The sequence below is a fragment of the Sturnus vulgaris genome, chromosome 6 (genome assembly GCF_052056855.1).
Source record: "Sturnus vulgaris isolate bStuVul1 chromosome 6, bStuVul1.hap1, whole genome shotgun sequence".
In the NCBI taxonomy this organism is placed as follows: Eukaryota; Metazoa; Chordata; class Aves; order Passeriformes; family Sturnidae; genus Sturnus; species Sturnus vulgaris.
This window is the reverse complement of record NC_142248.1, coordinates 14,453,793-14,474,965: the sequence shown is the minus strand read 5'-3', so window position 1 is coordinate 14,474,965 and position 21,173 is coordinate 14,453,793. Positions and strand designations below refer to the sequence as shown.

The window sequence follows — 21,173 nt, the reverse complement described above, 5'->3', positions numbered from 1 at the left end:
TCGTGCCCTGTGGTGCGCGCGGGGGCGTTTGGGGTGACGGGGGTGTTCGGGGTGACGGGGGCGGGGGGCGTTCAGAGTCCTCCGGCAGGTTTGGGCACTGAGCACAGAATCGTTCGGCAAGGAACGGGGATGCTGGGGATGCACGGCGTGTGTCTGGGCCGGGAGGGCAGTCTGGGCTGAGGGTGGCCGGACTACGAATGAGGATGCTTTAGGTGCGCTGGGCTTGGCGGGGTGGCGGACGAGGGTGTCCGCGCGTGAAAGGGTGAACGGAGAAAGGGATGCTCGGGGGTGTCAGGCAGGGCTGGCAGCGGGACCGAGATCTACTCCCGGGCCGCCGCCCGCGGCGCAAGAAGGAGCCCCCCGCCCTCCCCGGTCCCCCGCGGCACTCACCGGGCGGGCGCGGCCGCAGCCCCGCTCTTTGTCTCGGTGCCGGGGATCAGGCGGGCGGCGGCTCCTCCATGGCACGCCGGGCCCGGGGCGGCGGGCACGGCGGCCGCCCGCAGGCTGCGGCGCCCCGCGCTGCCCGCTGCAGCCCCGCGCGGGGGGCGGGCGGAGGCGGGCGCGGGGGGAGCCCGTCCCGCAGCCCCGCCGCCGCGCCGGGCCGGGCCGGGGGCAGCGCTGCGGCCGGGCGGGGGACCCGCCCCCGCCTCCCCGCCGCCGGGGGCCGGGCTCGGCGCTGCTGCGGCGGGAGCGGCGCGGGGCTGGCTCGGGTGGCTGGTAAGCGCCCGGCCCGCCTGGAGAGTATCCTTCCCTGAAGATATCCATCCCCACTCCTTGTGTGCGCATCCCTTCATCCGTGCGTCCTGCCCTGCACCTGCTCCGAGCTCATGTCTTTCCCTGCAGACTTTCCCTAAATGAGCGGCCCTTTCACGGTCGTGCCCCCTGTTTTGCACTGTTCCTGTACACGAACAAGCCCATCTGTATTTACCATTAATATAGACAAGGATAAAACGGGTGTAAGAAAGAACAGCTAACCCAGTTTTACAGATGGCAAACTGAGCCCCAGGGAGATGGAGGTGCCTGCCTTGGGCTGCCTAGGGAGTTTACGCCAGAGCTGGAAAGGAATGGTAAAGCTCTCAGATTTCGGTTCAGTTTCCAACCATGAAACCTTAATCCCTTTTGTGCTAATGTAAGTAAGTTATTGCTCGATGCAGAGATGTGTCAGGCAATACAGTACACCTTTTTGAGTACCCACTTTGAATATGGTCCTTCCAGTTACCTTGAAATATCCCTGGTTTCTACAGGAATCCTGGGCTCAACAGCCTCAGTGGAGTTGCAAAATGCTTTGCTCTGGAAATAACATTCAGCCAAAAGAGGATCACTGCTGCTCGGGGAGCTGCAGAGCATCTGTGCCACTTAGTGGAGCAACTCTGATTTTTTCAGGCAGAGGACAGGAGTAGTAAATGCACCATTAGTCAATGTGTTATGAAGTCAATGTTTTTTAGCAATTTCTCGTTTAACTTCTACAGGTACGCCTTAATATGCTTTGCTTTAATAAGGAAGGATATGGTACTCATCAAACGACTTTCCAGGATGGCTCAGGACAAGGATACAGAGCAAAAGAAGGATCTAAAAAGGCTTGGGAGTTCTTAGCAGAAAGCTAAGGAGGAGCTGCAGGTTGGTTGTCATTTCACATTGTACAGGCAAAGATTGTGCTGAATGAATGCACAGGGTAATGATGCATCCACGGCAAGTGAGCAAACTCCACCAGGAAGCCATATTGACTAGTCTGATCTCATTCATTCATCATCATGATAGTCTGCAAGGGACCGCTATAAAGCTTGGTTATTAGTCACATGAAAAATCCTCAGACCAGGGGACAGCTCTGCTGTCTGAGGAGCCCACCCTTCTGGCTGATGGAGCTAACCATTAATACTTGCTTGTGGCACCATAGCTGTCAAGCTATAGCCATGTTCCCTCCTCATGGGAAGTATCAAGCTGGTAAGTGTACATGCCAGGTAAGGTGTAGGCTCCTCCAAGCTTTTGGCATGTTGCTATTTCAGCCTTCATCGGGACTGTGCTTGGCTTGATCTTTTCAGGCTTCCGTGTGGATCTTTGGGAGCCCTGTAAGTGGCCAAATGCAATTAGAAAGAGATTTATCAGGAGATTTTTAGAAGCAGCTGCATGTGACTTTAGGAGACATTAACAACACTATCCAAGGTAGGTCATATCCCTACCTCATCAAGACTAAAGGAGATTTGGGATGGGGAAGGAGGAGGTCATTGGAGGAGTTAAAGTGGATGGCTGCTAGTGAGTCATTTTCCCAGACACAATTATAAAGCCTAATTCTCTGTTGGCTAGATGTGTCTAGAAATCTGTGTGCTTAGGTGGAGCAGTACTATAAGGTTATGCTTTAATAAACATTTTCCAGTTTTGCATTGCTACTAATGATAGCAAGAGATGTGGGGCAGTGGAAAACTGGAACTACAGATTGAGTGGGTGGAAATGTTTTTATCACTTCAATAAATTCTTCATGCTCATGTGTTATTTACTTTCTTCCCATCCAACTTTAAAAGTGCCCATACCAGGGTTTTTCTCTGCTCTCCTCATGAGAGCTATTTCACAACCTACTACAGCTCCTTGGTAAAAGCTTTTGAGTTAGTTTCAGCTTCTGTTTTCCCTGTCTTTGTTTTGTCTTCTCTAAGTAATTTGCACTCGTTTGGGCGTATGCCTTACAAATGTTTGTATACTGTTTCTATGTCCCCTCAGAGACAAAGAACACATACTGTCATCACAAATCAATCCCCCATAGTTGCACAAGGAGCTATCACCTTCTGTCTCCTCCCAGTGTGTCAGACTCTCACGGTAGCCACCCCTGAACTGAGCAGTGGGTTCCTGCCCAGCACTGAGCTCTGTGTTGCCTGGCAGGGTGGCTGTGTGCAATTCCTCTTGCTGGTGTGTTGCCTTCATCCTCTCTAGCTAATTTCTTTGTGTCTCCTTCTCTAATTTTCTAGCTTTCCCAAGGCTAGATTAATATAGTTTGACTTTCCAGAAGTCTTCCCTTCTCTGCCAAGAGGAATGTTAGTTGGTGAATTATTTCCTCCTTGCTAAATAGCCTTTGTTTTCCAGGTTGAATCCTGTCTTCATCTACTTTCCAATTTCTACTCTGTCTCAGGCTTTTTATATTGTTGTTGGGATGACCCTGACCCTGACCTATTGTGTAGCTACTTCAGCTCTCAGCCTATTCCCTCTTGCTTAGGCTCTTCCTGGTTTTGCACCAGAATATTCCTGCACCTTCATGAGCCCTGTGGATAAGGGGAAAGTGACAGCCTTGGAGAGAAGAGAGTAAGGAGCCCTCTGACACAATTTTTGCTGGTATCTCCCAGGCATATTGCCCTTCTCTTCCTAGCTGCTGCTAGGACACAGGCACGAAGCATCTGCCCAAATATGTCCCTTCCCTGCCCAGATGCAGCTCCTGCCCCTCTCCCAGGACACACCAGAGCCTCCCCAGCACAACCTTCTCTGTCAGCTGGATGGTTTAAACACTAATTTAAAACTTTAATGAGGCACTCAGTCTAATGTTTTACTGATCCCCATGCCATGGTATCCCTGGTTCCTTCCCTTTGAACAGCTACTTGTCACATGCCATCCACCTGAGTAATTTTACAGCCTGCTATGTGATAATGCTGAACATGAGGTCCCATTTGACTTTATATATTGGGCTTGCCTGAGAGCCAAGGTCCAAAGCCCAGCATGTCACAAGGTCATTGTAACAACCTGACAAAAGCCAAAATCCTCTGTGAGATTTCAGTGTTGGTTCCTTTTTTATATTTCTCATGCTTTACCTTTGGTTTTTGTCACTCTGTGCTTCTGCTCTGCCTGCAGTTCTGGCACAGCTTGCCTTTCCTTTCCTCCATGGGTGGCAGGATGGGTGTTTGCTTTCTTCCTGCTGCCACAGAGACATGCCAAGGCCTTCCTCCTCTGTGGCCCCCTGCCAGGCTCTTCTGGTGTGGTGAGTGCACAGCATCCTGAGAGACTTCAGAGTAACTGCCCGAAGCTGAGGCACTGTCCCCACTGCTCACAGCCCAGAGGCTTTGCCTAGTGTTGTCAGCTGTGGCTGGCCCTCGTCAGAGTCTCTAGGGAAATGGAGCTTCTGTCTGGGGCAGATGCACAGAGCAGTGAAACAGAGGAGAGATGGGTGTGAGGTGGTAGCTGGGAATGGTGACATACGGTGGGGGGCGATGCACAGGGCTACTGCCAGAGGCAGAATGTTTGGCAGCCACTAGGGACAGACTTGCATTGCAAATACTATATCTTCACTCTGATATAAAGCTGGAGTCTAAGGCCAGTGTGATGATGGTAAGGTGTTGTTTGTGTTCCTCTTGCTGGGAAACACCATGATGTCTGTGCTGTTTGCTGTCTCATTGAAACCAGTCAGTTCTCAGTAATGAAAAGATTGTGTTGGTCTCTGGCTGAAAGGATCTGCAGAGAGTTATCTTTCTCTATATTGAGGACTGGCAGCAGTCTTGCTGCATAGATGCTTTCCTGGGGTCGTGCTGAACAGCTCTCGATTTGGTTTTGTTCAAGTTTGGCACATCTGCGGTAGTTTTGTATTTGGGTAAACCTAGTCAGTTACTAGGGCTATTTGAATAAAAATACGGTAGGTTGGCAGAGAAAATGAGGGGAAAAAAACCTAGTCACTGCATATTTCCATGAAAATAAGTATAGAGGTGAGGGTAGATTTTATTTGGTCTTCAAGATATTCTGTTGTCGGTGGTTATTTCTGGAGCAATTATTACAACGTTGGCATATATTGGCAGAAACCAAACCTCAGATGTGGGTGTTGAACCTAATGCACACAGTTCTTCTGGTCAGGCTTGGCTTCTTTAGAGAACTCGTGGGTCATGAGGGAGTTATGGAGTCCTTGCACACGGTGAATCATGGATGATTTGGCCCCAAGTTCATAGAGCACACTTCAGATGAGGTAAACAAATACTTGAAATGAGCATGAGGATTGTCTTTGTTATAAGAGGTCAGAGTACACCTCTGGAGTGATCCATACAGGACTGCAAACTACATGTGCATGAGCTACTATCCATATACAACTAGTGCAGTGACCCAGAATTGTCTCTAACAAGCAAGTGCCAGCTGAGTGTGAACTCAACAGGAAGGGTACATCCTAATGCTACATGGTTACATTTTCAAGCTGAAATACATCCCATTCATTTACTTGAAAACTTGGTTTTGAGCAAATGATCAGTCTTGCATGCTGCTTCAGTTTCCAAGCTGCGCTATTTATTCTAGCACAGCCTGGAAATCACAACATGAAACTATTAAAAAACAGTGGGAAATATGACAGTGCTGGTGATGCTCTTCCAGGGAATTAAAATGCAAAGTGTAATCAAACAGAACAAACTGTCAGATTAGGAGTGGAGATTTTAAATTATTTTTGTTTTAACTAATCTGAGGTGTTTATTAGCTGAATAGTAAGATTATTTCTCTTTTTGTATGATCTTTACCTTCACCACTGCTTGGATTGTATCAGTTAGGTATTTTTAGAACTGCAAAAATCTCACATCACTCCTCCTTCACCTATCGGAAGCCACATCAGAACATAGTATTCTAGGATACAGTATTTAATGTTCCAATTTAAATATGAGCTACCTTTCCATTCCTAGATTGTACTTGGTCTTTCCTGGTGGTGCTGTGCCAAGGAGCTGGCAGCCAGAAGGAAAAGATTTGCTGTTTGCTTCTTTGCTCTTGTCTGGCGGTGATGAACAGCAGGGGGCATGAGAGGGGTCAGGAGTTGGAAGCTGGGCCTTTCCTTGTTTTGTTATCCATACACCCATGCTTATGGAATGTAAAGGATGTATATGGGGCCAATGCACTCAGCCTGCATTGGTGTCTATCATAACCTGAGGAGAAAGGCAGAGAGGTGTTAAACCCATGATGCCTGTTCTTGAATTCAGGAGAGCTGGAAGACAAATATCCCACTCATAGAGGCAAAGTGAACACACATGGGCAGGGTTGCATCACTCTCCCGCATTAGGTCCACAGGAGGCAGCCCAGGCCTGAGTTGCCCCTGCTGTTTGAACAATGACCTGAGCTACCAACGCTGCCATGACTTTGGCCAAAGCCCCTTATGAATAATTCTGCTTAATTATGGGTGAATGTCTGCAGCTGAAGCCTGCTACCCATAATGATAGGATTACATTTAAATTCCTCAAGTTATACCTATAGTTATATGCTTAGACTTTGGAGGGGGGGATAACCTCTATTATTCTTTTACAGCATGAGCTGGCATTCTGAATTCCTTAGGCATCAGAAAGCACCTCTCCAGAATCCCAGAGGCCATACCAGTTCCAGTGCAGCTCAGAACCCATCATCTGAATCGCGTGTCAGCAAAACCTCCCCAAGGGGGGAAACTGTTCTACCTGAAGAATGAGTAATTGCAGCTGGAGACAGTGCCAAATAGATTTTTCTTTTCCATTGGGCTGACTTCTGGGAATAAAGCCAATTGGAAGACTGCTAGAAGAAAATCTTTCTAACTGATCATATTTGCAATCAGTTTTTATGGCAGATGTTACCTCAGAAAATACAGTAGTCAGCAGACAGTAGTTCTAGTATGCAGGTTGAAAAGGGCTGATTTTTATATAAAGAAAATAAAATGAAGTTTTGCTGCTTTCTTGAGGTGTACAGAGTCTGTATGTAGCCAAACAATGCAAAGTCATGTGGAAAGAACAGGTGGGAATCCAAGAAGTTAACAAATGTCCTTTAACCTACTCTGTAATAGAAACACTTCTACAGCTACCCTGAATTTTGAAGAATTAGTCAAGAGATGCCTGACTTTCTTAATTTAATTTTCAGAGTTGACAGAGGAGAAGGTGAGAGAAAATTGGGCTGCTTTTTGGGAAATCATGGAACATGACGTTTTTGGAAAGAAGGAAGGGTTGAGAACAATGGGTATTAGACAGGAACAGGTTTGGTTGTTTGCCTGTCACTTTTTTACAATGCAAATGGTATGAGTTGGTATCTGTGGGGTCTGTACCACCCTCTTCCATCTGTGAAGAGGAATAATAGCACCTTCCCTAAGCAGTGCATAGTCAATGTAATAATATGAAGCTGTTTATTAAATGTATTAGATAAACTTGGCAGTGGGAGGATTTTAAGATGGTTGGAAGGTAACTTAAATTGCTTACAGGATTTTATGGTGAAGGAGGTCTTGTCCTTCATCCTCTTTGATCTCCTTTACCTCTTTACTGTAACACATAAGCAGTGATGCAACTACTGTGTCATTGAACATACTAAAGGGGGTAGGATGGATAGTTTACCATAACAGTTTTGTAGAATTGGTGCTTCCTATATATGTGTATTTAGTTCAGATCCTGCAGTTTCTCTCTTTGAACTAACCAGGCTCACTGTACTCAGTGATTTGGGTTTTCTTGTAAAATTTTTTCTTCCAACTCTCATGCTTTTTAGCACAGTGTAGGGATGAGATTCACGAGATGGTGCTAATACAGGTCCATGGCACTGAAGAACACCACAGTGAGATACCTGTGCAGGATGGCTGCTGTACAGTGGCACTGTGTCCAGGCAAATTGTTCTGCTGGCATTTGAGTGCCATTTTCTGGAACATGGGGTAGGTGCTGATTGTACCCAAATGAAGCAAATGCTAAGAAGGCAAATGTGATCTTCTGGTTTATTGGGCAAAGTGTCTCTGATAGAAAGGGAGTACACCACTGGTTTGCAAGGTACTGAGGAGACCTTGTGCAGAACCTTGTGTTTTATTCAAGTGTTGGGAAATCCTGCAGGCAAGACTCTGGTGTTAAAAATGATTAAATTAAGTTTGGGACAGCAGGGCTAGTTAGGATGATCAGTGAACCAGTAAGCTAGCCTTAGGACAGGGCATTAAAAGTGCTTCTATCTTTGAGCCTGTAAAATGAAATTTGAGGCAGGATGTGGCTGACTTTTAAAAATATGCAAAGGACCAGGCAATTTGCTCAGCCAGTGCCTTTCATGTATCCTGCATTTTGCTGTGCTAACCCAGGGACATGTCACAGTTGCCCTCAGAAATGCAGACTCTGAAGAAACCACTCCTGCAAAAACCAGGGTGGTTTGGTTGTTGACTTCAACCATAGCAAGACCTGCAGGAAACTCCCTTTTCCTTGCTCTGAACATTTAGCCCTCAAGTGAAGTGGAATTAATACCATTGTGCTGTGTGGCTTGAAACTAGCACAACTGGAGCAGAAGTCAATTTGCTGTATTTGAAAGAAAATTAATTAAAGCCTCGTTTGTTTCCCTCAGAGAGAAAAGCTCTGGATAGTTTCCAGGAGATGATTTTTTTTTTGAGCTTCTCTGGTACAGGCCTATATGTACAGAAGAAATGTAGTGCAGCTTCAAGACCCAAATCCCTATAAACTCCAGGTTGTGAGTTGAGTCTTCTGGCACCCATGACAGCATAACAGCCCTGGTGACTGCTCCACAACTGTATGCTGCATTTCAAGTCACAGAAAGAAAAAAATCTCTTAATGCAGTGTATGTTTGTGGTACTCCAAGAAGGGAAATGTCATGGCAACGATGATGCTCATAGCCAGGTTTAGCTTTACCTGTTCTTCATCAGTAGACTGTGAATTCAAGTGCCCTAGGAAGGCAAAAGAGTGGATGGTGTGCCAAGATTTCTCTTTTGTTCTTGTTTTTCCCATGTTGCTTTAATAGTCTTTTGGAGATGAGCTGCTCTATTTACATCTACTCTGAATATTAATAATGAACAATGCCCTGCTAAACACAAAAATGTGCATGGGTTCCAGTGTATAATGGAAATGTAACTGAAAGCTAGCAGACCAGGAGATGTGTGCAGAAGGAAGTGGGGAAAAAACAAAGGCAAAACAAGAGAGATATAGTGGGCTAATGGGCTTTGAGGATTTCAAAAGCACTTAAAAACTTATTTATTCCTGCACAAATTCTGTTTCAAACAAGTTGCCAATGAATAGGTCACAGAATTGTTACCAGCAAGAAGGCAAAGAAACACGAGTGTGTGTGGCTGTCATGTATGCCCAAGTGGGAGATGCTGCTTGCTAGAATGAGACCTGGCATGCTGGCAGTTCCTAGAAACAAAAGGCATCTCTGGTGTGATGCCAGCTAGCTGCTTTCCCACTGGAATCTGGATGTGGGGGGTTAATGGAAACAGACAAATATGAGTAGCTCTCCTGCATCTTAGCAGTAAGAGCTCTCTTTGAGAAAAAAGGGTTTGTAAGAGAGTCCTCTGAAGCCACAAAGTCTTTGATGACTGAGCTGGGAGCTCAGGGTGTCTGTAGCAGCCTGTCCTTAGAGTGAAGCTGCCTTAGTCCTTTGGTTTGCTGGCTGGACAGCAGGATGGAGGAGGGAACAAACAGCATGGAGCAGGCACAGCACTCCCTCTTTGTCTGCAGGGGCACACAGTGCTGGGGAGAAGGAGGCCACATAGGATGGTAACATTACCAAGGCTCCCAGCCAAGGATAGATTGTATGACAGCCTGAAGTAACGTTATCTCTTAGACTATGTTTTTTCCCCTCTGATAGTGCTTAGACTGTCATGAGACCTTTTCTAGCTGAGCACTACCATCAGAAATCGTATTTTATCTGTGGCTTCTCTCAGAAGTGAAGTTACCTTGCAATTGTAGTCACGTTAGATATGTGGCATCTGAAAAGAATTCAATAACTTCTGAAGTTATATTGGGTTTGCATGGCCAAGCTTTGGTAGCAGTGGGGAGTGGTACAGTGGTGACTTCTATGAGAAGCTGCTAGAAGCTTCTCCATGTCCAACAGAGCCAGTCTCTGGTGCCTCTGGTCAAGGCTAACCACCAGTTAGAAATGATGGTAATGCCTGTCCTTGAAGGACTGCACCCCATGTAAGAGTGACCCACACTGCAGCAGTTTGAGCAGGACGGTTGTCTGTGGGATGGACTCAGGTTGTGGCACTTTGCAGAGAGCTATTGCTTGTGAGATGGACTCAGGTTGGAGAAGTTCATGGAGAAGTGTCTCCTGTGGGAGGGACCCACAGTAGAACATGGGAATGACTCCTCTCCCTGAGCAGCATGAGAGGCAATGGGTGATAACCCCCATTCCCTGTCTTCCTGCTCTGTTGGGGGAGGAAGTAGAGCTCAGGAAGAAAGGAGGGGTGGAGAGAAGGTGTTTCAAAGGTTTTGTTTTACTTCTCATTATCCTGCTCTGATTTTTTTACTAATAAATTCAGTTAATATCTCTAATTCTAACATGTTTTTGTCCATGATAGTATTTGATGAGTGATCTCTCCTGGTCCTTATTGCAACTCATGAACCCTTTGTTATATTTTCTCTCTCCTGTCCAGCTGCAGAGGGGAGCGACAGAGGGACTTTGGTGGGTGCCTGGAATCCAGCCAGTGTCAACCTACTATAGAAGTCCACCACAGGAGGGAAGGAATGGGCAGATGTGTGCAGAAGGGTAAGAAGTACCATTTGTTTTCACAAGGTTGTGAAAGGCTTTTGGCAGGGTACAGATTTCAAGTCTGGGATTAAAAATATGTTTCTTTTATCTGATAAATCCAGTGGCAGGTCTGGATCTGGAGGGCAGCAACTGTCTCTGTGGGGTCTGTCAAGGTGTGCAGAACAGTGTGCATTTGCATCCCTATGAGAGATGTTTTATATTGTTATAAAACATGTCCTGTCCAGCCCAGCTTCCACTGCCATCCCACTGCTGCAGGTTTGCCAAAAGAACCAGGGCGAGGTGTGATGTGGGATATCTCACTGCTCCCATGAATGGGCTGCCCTTTTCCCCAGCCCTGTGCTATTGAGTCTGACCAAATCCCATCAGTGTCTCTGCCAGAAAGGAGTGTATTGATGGACTAAGACTTATGTGATAGTAAAACTCCCTCTGTAGAGTAAAAGCAACATCCATAACCATTGGATATGAAATTAACTGTTTAATCAGATGGGGCCACATAAGATAAGCATGCTTTGACCTTCTGGTGGAGTTTGGCAGCTTTTATGCTTTAAAATTTCTATTACTGAAAATGAAATGTTTCAATGAATTATTTATTTTCATCTCCATTCAAGCAACCTGAAAGTGAACATTAGGAAAGTAATGCCAAAATACCTGGGTTGAGTCTTTAAGCTTTGTGCCTTGGGGAGAGGTGCTCTGATGGTGGCAGCTCCCGACCTTCCTTTATTGACACATGTAATAAAGAGAAAATGTTTCATCTTCTTCTTCAGAACCTGGAGCCTGAAAAAATTGGAACCAGTCAGTCAGAGGCATTTGCCTGGAAGAGGGCAAATTGTTTTGGGGGCAGTTAGTGGCATTTAGCACTGTCAGTTGGCTATTGCTGGTAATAGGATGTTGAATTAGACTGGCTGGTTGTCTGATGCAGTGTGGCAAATCCAATGTAAAAGGCATTAGTTAAGGTCTGTGTGATACTTTGGACATTTAAGATGGTCTGTAAATGCTGATTTCTGTGATTCCACGACAAACAAAAAAATAAGCACAGCCAAATTAGCATATCTGAGGCCTCAAAGGAAGAATATAGTGATTTTTATTATGGCTTGATACAGTTATAAAGAGAAATATGTATGAATAAAAATTATGGAAACCAAGTATAACACAGAAATAAAAGGATCTCTCAATGTGTTTTAAAAAGTTGAACTGGCTGAAGCCAAAAATGTGATGAATCAGCCCCTAGTGAGAGATCATTTTAGTGAGAATTTGCCGGGAATTGCACCTTTCTCTGTGCATTAATGCCATGAGCAGAGGGAGTACTGTGGCAGCCTCCTCACGTCTCTTTTATTTCAGAAGTACAAAGGTTTCTGAACTTTTCCTTCAGGCTCAGGACAGCTGCACTAATTGATCAAAGCACAGCAAAACATAGGCCGATATTTTCACTCTGTGCCTTCCAACTTTGCACCTGAGATTTCACAAAAAGAACAGCTGTGTGAATCAGCAGGTTTGTGTGCAGCTCTAGCTCCCACTCTTCCTTCCTGCCTTTAAGCATGTTTTCCAGATGATGATGTAGTTTTTTCCTGCTTTTTGGTGCTGAAGTGCTTACAAGGGGAATATTTATAGGGAATATTTTGTGATGTATCACAGTCATCTCCTACATCTGATGAAATGATGGTAAGCCATTGGTAAGCTATAACCTATTATGGGCTTTTACTATGAATGATTACTGTACTATTGCAGAAAAATAGGTAAACTTCCCTTCACCTTTCCGATAGAACTACATATGGTTCCTTCCCCATATAAGGGGGAGAACAGCTCAGTCTCCACAGCAAAATATGAATAATGTAGCAGATACATAGAAGGTAGGTGTTAATTCAAGCAATAGAAAGGAAAGCAAAGCAAGGAATCCTTCCTTGGATCCCTGAAGATGCTTTTGGATACAGGAGTGTTGTCTCGGGAGAATCTGTAAAAAGCAGAGGAAGAGAGAGGAGGTGGCAAGAAGGTGTAAGCATCCCCCTACACCTGTATGCACTAAACCCCTGGGAGCAGGAGCGTGACCTCCTGCAACAGCCCAGCCGTGGACCTTTCAGCCAGCATTGTGGCTGTGCTGGTGCTGCACAGCAGGACGGACCCTGCCGTGGCTTGTGCTACCACACTCGTGTACACACGTCACCAGCGGAGTGACGAAGGGCGTGCCAGCAGGTGAGCCGGTGGGACAGGGCAAGGAGTGCGTGCTGCAAGAGCATTGCCACGGCTTCTGTGCCGCTGTGGCAAGTTGGCAGTAGCGTGCCCATGGCTGAGTCCCCGCACTGCCCGAGTTCTGGGGCGGCTCCGCAGCCGCGACAAAGCCAAGGGGCACCCTCACCGTGCGCTGCCCCCGCGGCCCGGGAGAAGGGGCTGGGAGCGCAAGGGAACGGCCGGGGCTGTGCAACACCCTTCTGCCCTGCTGCTACGGAGCCGCTTCTACTCCGCCACAGAGCGGCACAAGGCCGGAGAGGGCTCCAGCTCTCTCGCAGCCGCTGTTTCCCGGTGCCGGGCCGACAGCGAGCGCCACGTGTCCGTGCAGCCGCACGCCGCCCCGCGGAGAGGCGTGCAGGCTCGCAGCGTCCCCGCCGGCTTCCAGCAGCGGCCGTGGCTGGATGCGGCGGGACGGTGCGGTGCGGTGCGGTGCGGTGCGGTGCGGTGCGGTGCGGTGCGGTGCGGTGCGCTGCTCCGCTGCGCTGCGCTGCGCTGCGCCCCGTCCCGTCCCGTCCCGTCCCGTCCCGTAGCAGCGGCGGCGGCTGCCGGTGCCGGTGCAGGGGCCGCGCGCTGCGCTCCGCCCCCCGCGGGCCGCGCCGCAGCGCCCCCTTCCGGCCGCGCCCCTTCGCGCGGCTCCTTTAAGTGCTGCCCCGCCCCACCCCGCCCCGCCCCGCGCGCCGCCGGGCCCAGCTCGCGGGGCGGGGCGGGGCCTGGCGCGCGGCGGCGGCGGCCGGGGCGTTGGGCGGGCGAGACGCCGGGGCGGCCGGGGCGCGCGGCCGCCGACCTGCAGCGCCAGCGGCACCGCCGCCCCCAGCCCGCCCGCCGAGCCCGCCCGTCCGCCCGGTGAGCACCCGCCGGCGCCGCTGGGGGGGAGGGCGCGCAGAACAGGGGCCGCCGGGGCGCGGGGCGGGGGCAGCGGGCTGGTTGCGGCGGGCTGGTTGCGGCGGGGCGCGGAGCCGGGCCCGCCGCCGGGGAGCGGGGAGCGTGTGCTGGGTGGGGGCCGGGCGGCGGGGCCGGGAGCCGGAAGGTGTCGGCGGCGCTCCCCCGGGTGGCCCCCGCGGGGAGCCCTGCCCGGCTGCGGCCCCGCACGGAGCTCGCGGTGCCCGGGCTGCGGCGGGAGCCTTTCGGCGGCCGGCCGCCTCCCTTACATAATGTCACCTGTGGTACCTGCGGCTCCCTCGTGTCACAGCGGCGGGTGGTCGGTGGTGACGGCAGAGCTGGGCTTTCTCTGAGGTCAGCGGTCTTAAAGTGTGTGTGTGTGTGTGTGTTCGGGCGTGAGGATTCGCTTGGTGCGGGATGAACCTCTCTAGGATTTAAAACCCCTGAGTAACTGCGGATATAAGCGTTCGCCGCTGTCTACTCTTCTTCCTTTCCTAGAGCTTTTGGGTGCGTAGGGAGACACAGGGAAAGTGGTGTCTGAGATGACGGTGCTAGTGGAGGCACTGCTGCGGACAATTCAACGTGAGAAACTTTGTGTTTGTTAGGTTTTTGTCTTTGCTTTCTTCTTTATGGTTCCTTAACGCTGTCCAAAGGTCAGAGCTTCCCTAGCAGCTGCCTTTACACGTGTGCAGTGCTTAGGCTGAGCCTCTACGTGTGCATGTAACAAATCTATTGTAAATCCCCTGTGGAAGACCTGGAACTCAAAAATAGCCCTAGGCTTCTCAGAACTGACGAGTAATAATTGTTCTAAGTATCCCTAAAATTGGGTAAAGGATGGAAAAATACCATAATAAATTGTTCTTATTTCTGTAATACTAATGGAAATAGTGACACAGTTTTTCATCTTCGTAGTGTTCTTTTAAACAGATTAATGCAAATACAGTAGTTTCAAGTGGGCGTATTCTCAAGGGGGTTACGTTATTGTGGGGAATGGACGTGATCTCAGTGTAGTTACAGTAACACAGATTTTGTTGAGTGGAAGGGGATGAGAGGAAGTAAATATATAAATGAAGAATATCCTGAAGTAGGAGCTAAACTGAGCCGATGGGCAGAGAGGATCTTGCACTTGTCTATTTGCGCTTCCTAGTGGCTTTTTGTGCGTGTTCCCATAAAAGCTATTATGTAATGGTGCTTCTCTTGGCAGGAATCTATTGTCACCGTAATTCTTGGGGTTTCTGGAGCAATGCAGCTTGTTCGGAAGAATTGTGGTCAGAACAATGGGAAGAAAAGTTCTTAAGAGGAGGTTTTAACCTCTTTAATTTTTCATGCAGTAGGACTAAGCTCAAGACATCTGGCTCTTTTCCAGAGTTATCTTTACCGTCCTCTGTTGTTCAGCTTGTCTTTCTCTTCTCCTAGGCTGCGCTAAAGCTGTCGGGCACCAGCTTGTTGCTTACATCTGCATCAGAGCTGGAAAAACATTGACTCTCTCCTTTAATAATATTTGTTATACTTCTCTTTTTTGTGGTTTTTTTTTTTCTTTTCCCCTCTGAACAGACACAAAAGTGATATAGTTAGAGCACTTAACTGTTGCTTAGACAAGAAAAAATCTTGAGATAATGGAAAAAGAGAACTCTCCCAGTTCTCATCTCTAGTTTGAACTTGTCTGTGTACATCAAAGGGAGGCAAAACACCTAAGCAGAGAAGGAATTTACATATTAAATGCCAGTGCTCTAAGGATCGGTGATCTCTGTAGTGTAGTTTATCGTTGATTTCATCCACCTCCTTTTTAAACGTCTGTCATAAATCTCTTTGCAAGTTTGTCTCCTTTTCTTATTTTCATGACATGCTAGTTTTGGGAGTATCTCTTGATGCAGAGAGAATAATTCTTTCTAGAAGTATAATCTGGTGGCCAGTTGTGGCACTGGCAGCTTTATCTGCAGATCATACTTCTGTCTTTGTAACTTTCATATAATATCTGGTAGCAATTCTCTAAGCAAAACTTTGAGAAAAAACTACTTTTCGTTTTCTTGTTTGCACATTTCATCTTCTCTCTTAGATTGGCTTATCCTATTATTTAAATAAGTGTTTTATGAACCACTAGAAAAGACAATGCCATCTGAAAGTAGGAAATATTTCTTTAAGTGCCACTGTGTGAAGGACATGCTTGAAAGATCTGCAACTTAACCTAACTAGATTTTAAAATTGAAGGTCGTTGTAGAGCAAAGTAGCACATGATAAGGGAGCCATTACCTTCTCTTAGACAAATTGTTGTCAAAACCCAGGTGCCCCCATGTCCTCTTTAAAGGCAGAAGACTCTCTGAAGTATGGGTCTGGGAAAGTACTTGAGATCTTGAGGCAGAAATTTCCCAACCACAACTGTAGCAGAGTCTTTGGCTCTGTCCCCTTCTTTCTCTGCTTGTCGTGCAAATTGACCACCTGGAGACTTTGAGGAGGACCCAATGTCCTTGAGTTGTGCTCCCTGTCTCTGCTGAAACAGTTTCCACGCAGTTATCAGCAGTTTATATTTAGTGCAGTGTGTGAAGGTGGACTGAAATGGCTGCTTGAGCACAGCTGCCCTGGCAGTCAGCAAGTAATGGTAACTGAAGTCACTAAATGTGTGTCCTGCCTGGAGTGTAGTGGTTTGGATGGAATTCCTTCTGTCTTGGGGTCATGGTTGTTTTCTGCTACTTTGCTCCTGCCTCGAGAATTGTTGCAACTATCAGTAAGAGCAGCCTGCCATGGTCTTAAGTCTCAGCTGTATAGCATCATAATAGTACATTTGGGTTTCTGTGACTGTTCCTGTTGCATCACTTCTGCTTTTTATCGGTGTGCTTGTTCACACCACAGCCACAGTACTGCTGTACTGCCCAAATATGCCTCTTGCTTGTTCTGCTTTTGTGAGCAAACAGATGTAAGTTGGTGGCCTCTGTCAGTCCAGGAAGGTTGGAAGGTGCACTCAGGGTCTGTGTCAGGCCACTGACGTATTTTTCTTTCCCTTTTGAAAGTTGCAGCTTTTTTTGCTTGCCTGAGATACTTCCAGAGAACCCTATTATTTATGAATAACTGCATGAAAGGACAGTAGCTTGGAAGCCTTGCTCCAGAGTTTCCTGGACTGTGTCCTTTTGTGCACTCTGCTTGGCACAGAGACTCCCTGCAGCTCCTCTGCCCTCTGAGCCACTTGTTGGCTGCTGTAACCAGCTGATCTCAGCTGAGCAGGCTTAGCTGGGAGAGGCATCTTTTCACTGGCAGGATTGGAACCACTACCTGTTTGCCTGAAAGACTGGGAAGGAGGGAGGAAAGGCAGCAGGGGTTGCATTCTACTTTAGGAATATGTAAATAGAAACATGAAGGCATTTCCTAGAACAGGGAAAGGGAAAAAGTAACCCATATGTAGTAAAGATATTGTGGTATTAATTGCAGTAGATTTGCCAAAATACAGTAATCTGTAATTATCTAGTTGTCATGACAAGTGTCTCGTCCTTAGAAATGCCATCATACATGTTTAATCTCTTGTCATTAAGCTACTCTGGGTAGAAATAGAATTATTTCAGATGTAACAATTTAACCTCCAACACAGAATGTAGTAGTTGGGAGCAGGTATATGACTTCAGTGAAGCACTCTGTTTTTTTAAGCCCATCTGTGTAATTCATCTGGTTTTACTGGTCTGTAGTTACACAGACGATATTTTCCCTGACTCTTCTAGAAGTCTTGTTTATGCAGCTGCAAAAATTGATTTTAAGTTTAATCAGTAGAAATACTTCCTATAAATGTCAGGAAGCGAGCTTTTGTATGTACCAGAAAAGGTTTTCATCTGCCATTTGTATGCTGGCTGTTTTGTTACTGAGCAGTGGCAGCTACTACTCTCTCATAGGAAGCTCTCACATGGTTTACTACATGATGCTGTCTGCAAAGTCTATTTTCAGAATGAGCATAGTGATGCTAATAAGATACCAGTGAAAGCTTGGCCTGTTGTTTGCTTGCTTATTTATTTTTTTTAAATGCGTGCTTATTCAAGACAGTTTTTTGAGGAAACTCATGCTGAAGAGCTGCAGAACCAGGAGTTGGAGGTGTAAAACTCCTACTTCTTTCCCATGGTCTCAGTTGTCCCATCAACTTCTGTCTTTCCTTCTGTGTTGGACAGTGGGCAGGCTCCAAAAGTGGAGTGTACAGGGAGAGCTTTTCTCTGCAGCACAAAGGATCTATGTGTCTTATGTCACTCTGGTGATTCCCTGAGGGGAACTGCTATCCTGGCAGCCAGCCCACCAGCAGTAAATTGGCTTCCTGGTAGAAGTGAGTGTTGAGTGCAATGGGTTGGTCATCACTGCTGCAGTAACCTTGTAGCAAGGCAAAGTACAGCTTTTGGAGCTGCTTGGGCAGAGTCAAGGGAAATTGGCCACTGGAATCACTTTTATGTGGTAAATAAAACACCACGTCATATTTGTGCTGGAGAATAGAATGGCTTTCATTCTCACAGTGTACACTTGCCATAGGAGGAACTTCCTTGTAGGCAATTGAACTTTGTAGGCTGAAATGTGCACCATTTTAACCTCATGCTCAGAAGTGAACCAGCTTCCAATACCATGTCTCTGTTCATAGCTCCCTTAGCTTGCACCTCAAAAGTGCCAGGACAATTTGGAAAACTTCAAAGCCATTTATGTTTTTCCTCAACTAATTTTCCTCACGGTTTATAATATTGCTGTGCTTCACTGCTGTTCCTGTTTTTTTTCCTTGCATTGATTTAATGGGATTTTGTAATAAAATAAGTGGGAATTGCAAAAACCAAGTTTGCATCTTGTTTGGGTCTTAGGAAAGTTATGCTGGTATGTTGGATCTCTTTCTGCAGGACTTTTAGGGGTACATAAGTTTTAAGAGGGAAACCTGCTGATAACTTGGTCTCTAAAATTGACCAAGCAAACCAAAACCAAACACCTTTCCCAACCCTCCAATTTCAGTAAGTGAGCTTGAGAATGATGTTCTTACTTTATATAAAAATGCAGATCTTTCAATAACTAGCCCTGTAATGTGATTTCTAACAGTAGCTGTTAAAAGCTGCTTGCTTTGAAAGGAGCTGTAGTTTGTATGTGTAGTGTTAAACCTATAGATTAATGAAATGTTTGAATGTCTTTGACCTATTTAGGCTCTTGGGTTTTATTTTCTCTGTAAATAACTTCATAAAAGTCTTCAAGGACAATATATTAGAGCAGCCCACGCTAATACAGTTTTATTGGGGGATATGCCAGAATCCCTTTTGGGTATTGGAGCCCATTTATGCTGACCACTCTCAAAAGGCATTTTATTTGTTAGACCTAGTAAGGTGCTCTAATGTTAATTAAAACACCTCCCCCCACCCCTCCTTTAAAGGAAAGAATGCATACTGGGTATGTGTTGCTCTCTAATGAGCCAAAAGCCAGCTGATGTGCAGTGAAGACAACAGTAATTTATCATTCTCTGCTGTGTATGGATTCATTATATTTGAAAGCTAAGACAGAAACTGCCTCTAAAATACTCTGTTTAGGTTATCCTTTGGTGGTTGTATGCAGACTGAGGAGAATCTCTTCTGTGCCAGAACACCAGCCTGGGAGGGTGATTGACATATCTGCTTTTCAAGAGAAGTGTCAAAATTGCAGAGCATTGCTCAGAGGGTATGAAAGCTTCACTTCTCCATCTGCTGCCGCATATGCCACTGGCGAGCCAGTGGCCATATGTGCGATCATCCTGAAAGCTTTAAAGCCAGCCTCTCTCTGAGGGCCCCTCACTCCTTTTCAAAGTCCAAAAAGGGCATGCTGCTTGCTTTAGGAAAGGGAGGGTCCCGTTTTCCCCTTAGGAAAATTGAGTAGTATGTCTTTATAAGCTAAAGCACTATTGCAAAGAGCTGTGTGATCCTGAAATGCTGCGGGCTTATTCTGTGATGTGCAACAAAAGTATTCTGCAGACCCACTGCAAGCTTTGCCCTGGTATATAAGCAGACTACAGAACCATACAAACTTACTAACAGGGATTAATTAAAAATCGTTTCATGGGTACGGGGAGCAGGGTTGTAAGATCAGGGTTTGTGTCTTTTCATAAGCATATCAGAGATGTGAAGAGCAGTTTGCTAGGTCTACTTTTCATTTCACTAGCTGTGAGAACCTTCATCTCAAGTCTCTTTGTGGTTTCCTGTCTTGCAGGGCTTGCATGCTTCTGCGACTTAAAAAGCTGACATTTAAATGTGACAATGAAATGTTTAGCAACAAAGGAGATCTTTAAGCAGGCTAGACAAAAATTCCTTTCAGCTGCATGGCTTTTGCTCTCACTTGGATGACCAGTTTTCCCAGTTCTCAGTTTGTTGTTGTACTTGCCAAAGTGGAGAAGGTTGCCTTATTAATAACCATCTTTTTAAGTATTGGAATTTTTAGTGGTAATTCTGAATACAAAGAGTGTATACAGTGATGAGACAATAAAACATACCTGTGAATTTTGGCACTGTAGAAACAAATTTCTGCTGTGCTTATCTGGGAAGTATGCAGTATTTGTAACCACTGAAAGTGCATGTGTGTATCTGATGTCTGGACTTGATGAAGTTTTAATATGTGTATTTCGGGTAACTTTTGGGAAGTTTCTGTCCTGAAAAAAAAGTCATCAAGCAAGCTTGAGTGCTGCTGAAAAATGTTTTTGGTAGCACTCTGCTACACTTGAAATTGTTCTCTTCTTATCCTTGAGATTTTAAAATGGAATGTGTGAGGGTAGTTTGCATATTCTTTGATTTTGAGTAACTTGTGCAGTGTGTCTCAGACCCAGATCTGAATTTTGTGAGTAACGTCTGTACCTGAAGCATAACTGTGTGCCTGTGTCCTAAAAATATAATAGAGCTACTTCTACCCCTCAAGTCTCCTCTTTTATGTGACAGAGTGCCATTCTTAGTATTTACAGGGCTAATACCTACTTTTTTTGTGCAGTTCTAAGAGTGTGAATCAACCTATCTTCACTGAATCGTCTATTTATTCTTGCTAATGTGACAACCATTCTATGCCAGCCTGTGTCAATACCAGGTAAGAGCTGATGCTGTTACTTTGTTTTTACTGAGTTTTTGCTTTTAAAACCTGCATTTTGTCAAGTGCCATGACACTTCTGTAAACTGAAGGCAGTATTAGCATCTCTACCTTTTGAAACAGAAAGTATTCTAAAATGTTCTTAGGTTCTGTTTCCTTTGTAGCCATGCCTTAGCATTTTTCTTGACGCGTTTGTTAGCCTTGTTTTTGGGATGTTCAGATACCACGTGCTGTGGTTGTTTTTCCTTGTATTCTTGAGTCCCTTAACACCCTCTGGTTTTGCTGTAGAAACTACTGAAGTCCTTCCTTCCTACCTTCCAGAGTTAAGCATCCATGATAAGTCACCTGTGCTATCTGACCTTTTCTCTTGAACAAAAAATAGGTTTTGTTTTGAGTTTTTCTCCCCTACCTGCTCCCAAATGTTACCTTTGAAAACCTATCACAGAAGGATCTTACTTGAGTATTGTGTATTTGATGTTTTAGTTGTAAAAAGCTACCCAGATATGTCTTTCAGAGAATTAAACATAAAGCTGTTATTTGGACCTCATCCTTTTATCCCCCTTTAGAGAAGGGGTGTAGGTTGCAGGGAGGTGAAGTGGGGAGGAAATCCCTTTAATGCTTTCAACAAGGGTATTATCCAG

General features: G+C 46.2%; 1 protein-coding gene across 7 annotated transcripts in view; it reads left to right on the top strand.

The window, feature by feature from the left end:
- Positions 1 to 109: 109 nt before the first annotated feature.
- SUSD6 (sushi domain containing 6) overlaps positions 110 to 21,173 on the top strand; it is a 90,813-nt gene continuing 69,749 nt past the window's right edge. Inside the window, exons 1-3 of one of the 7 annotated variants that reach the window (XM_088167096.1) lie at positions 110 to 212; positions 1,470 to 10,398; positions 20,440 to 20,532. The gene's annotated coding sequence lies outside the window, so the exon portion shown is untranslated. Of the gene's footprint in view, positions 213 to 824; positions 10,399 to 13,386; positions 13,468 to 13,836; positions 13,858 to 20,439; positions 20,533 to 21,173 lie in introns of those variants that run through there. The other 6 variants (XM_088167094.1, XM_088167095.1, XM_088167098.1 and 3 more) reach the window with 6 other exon arrangements.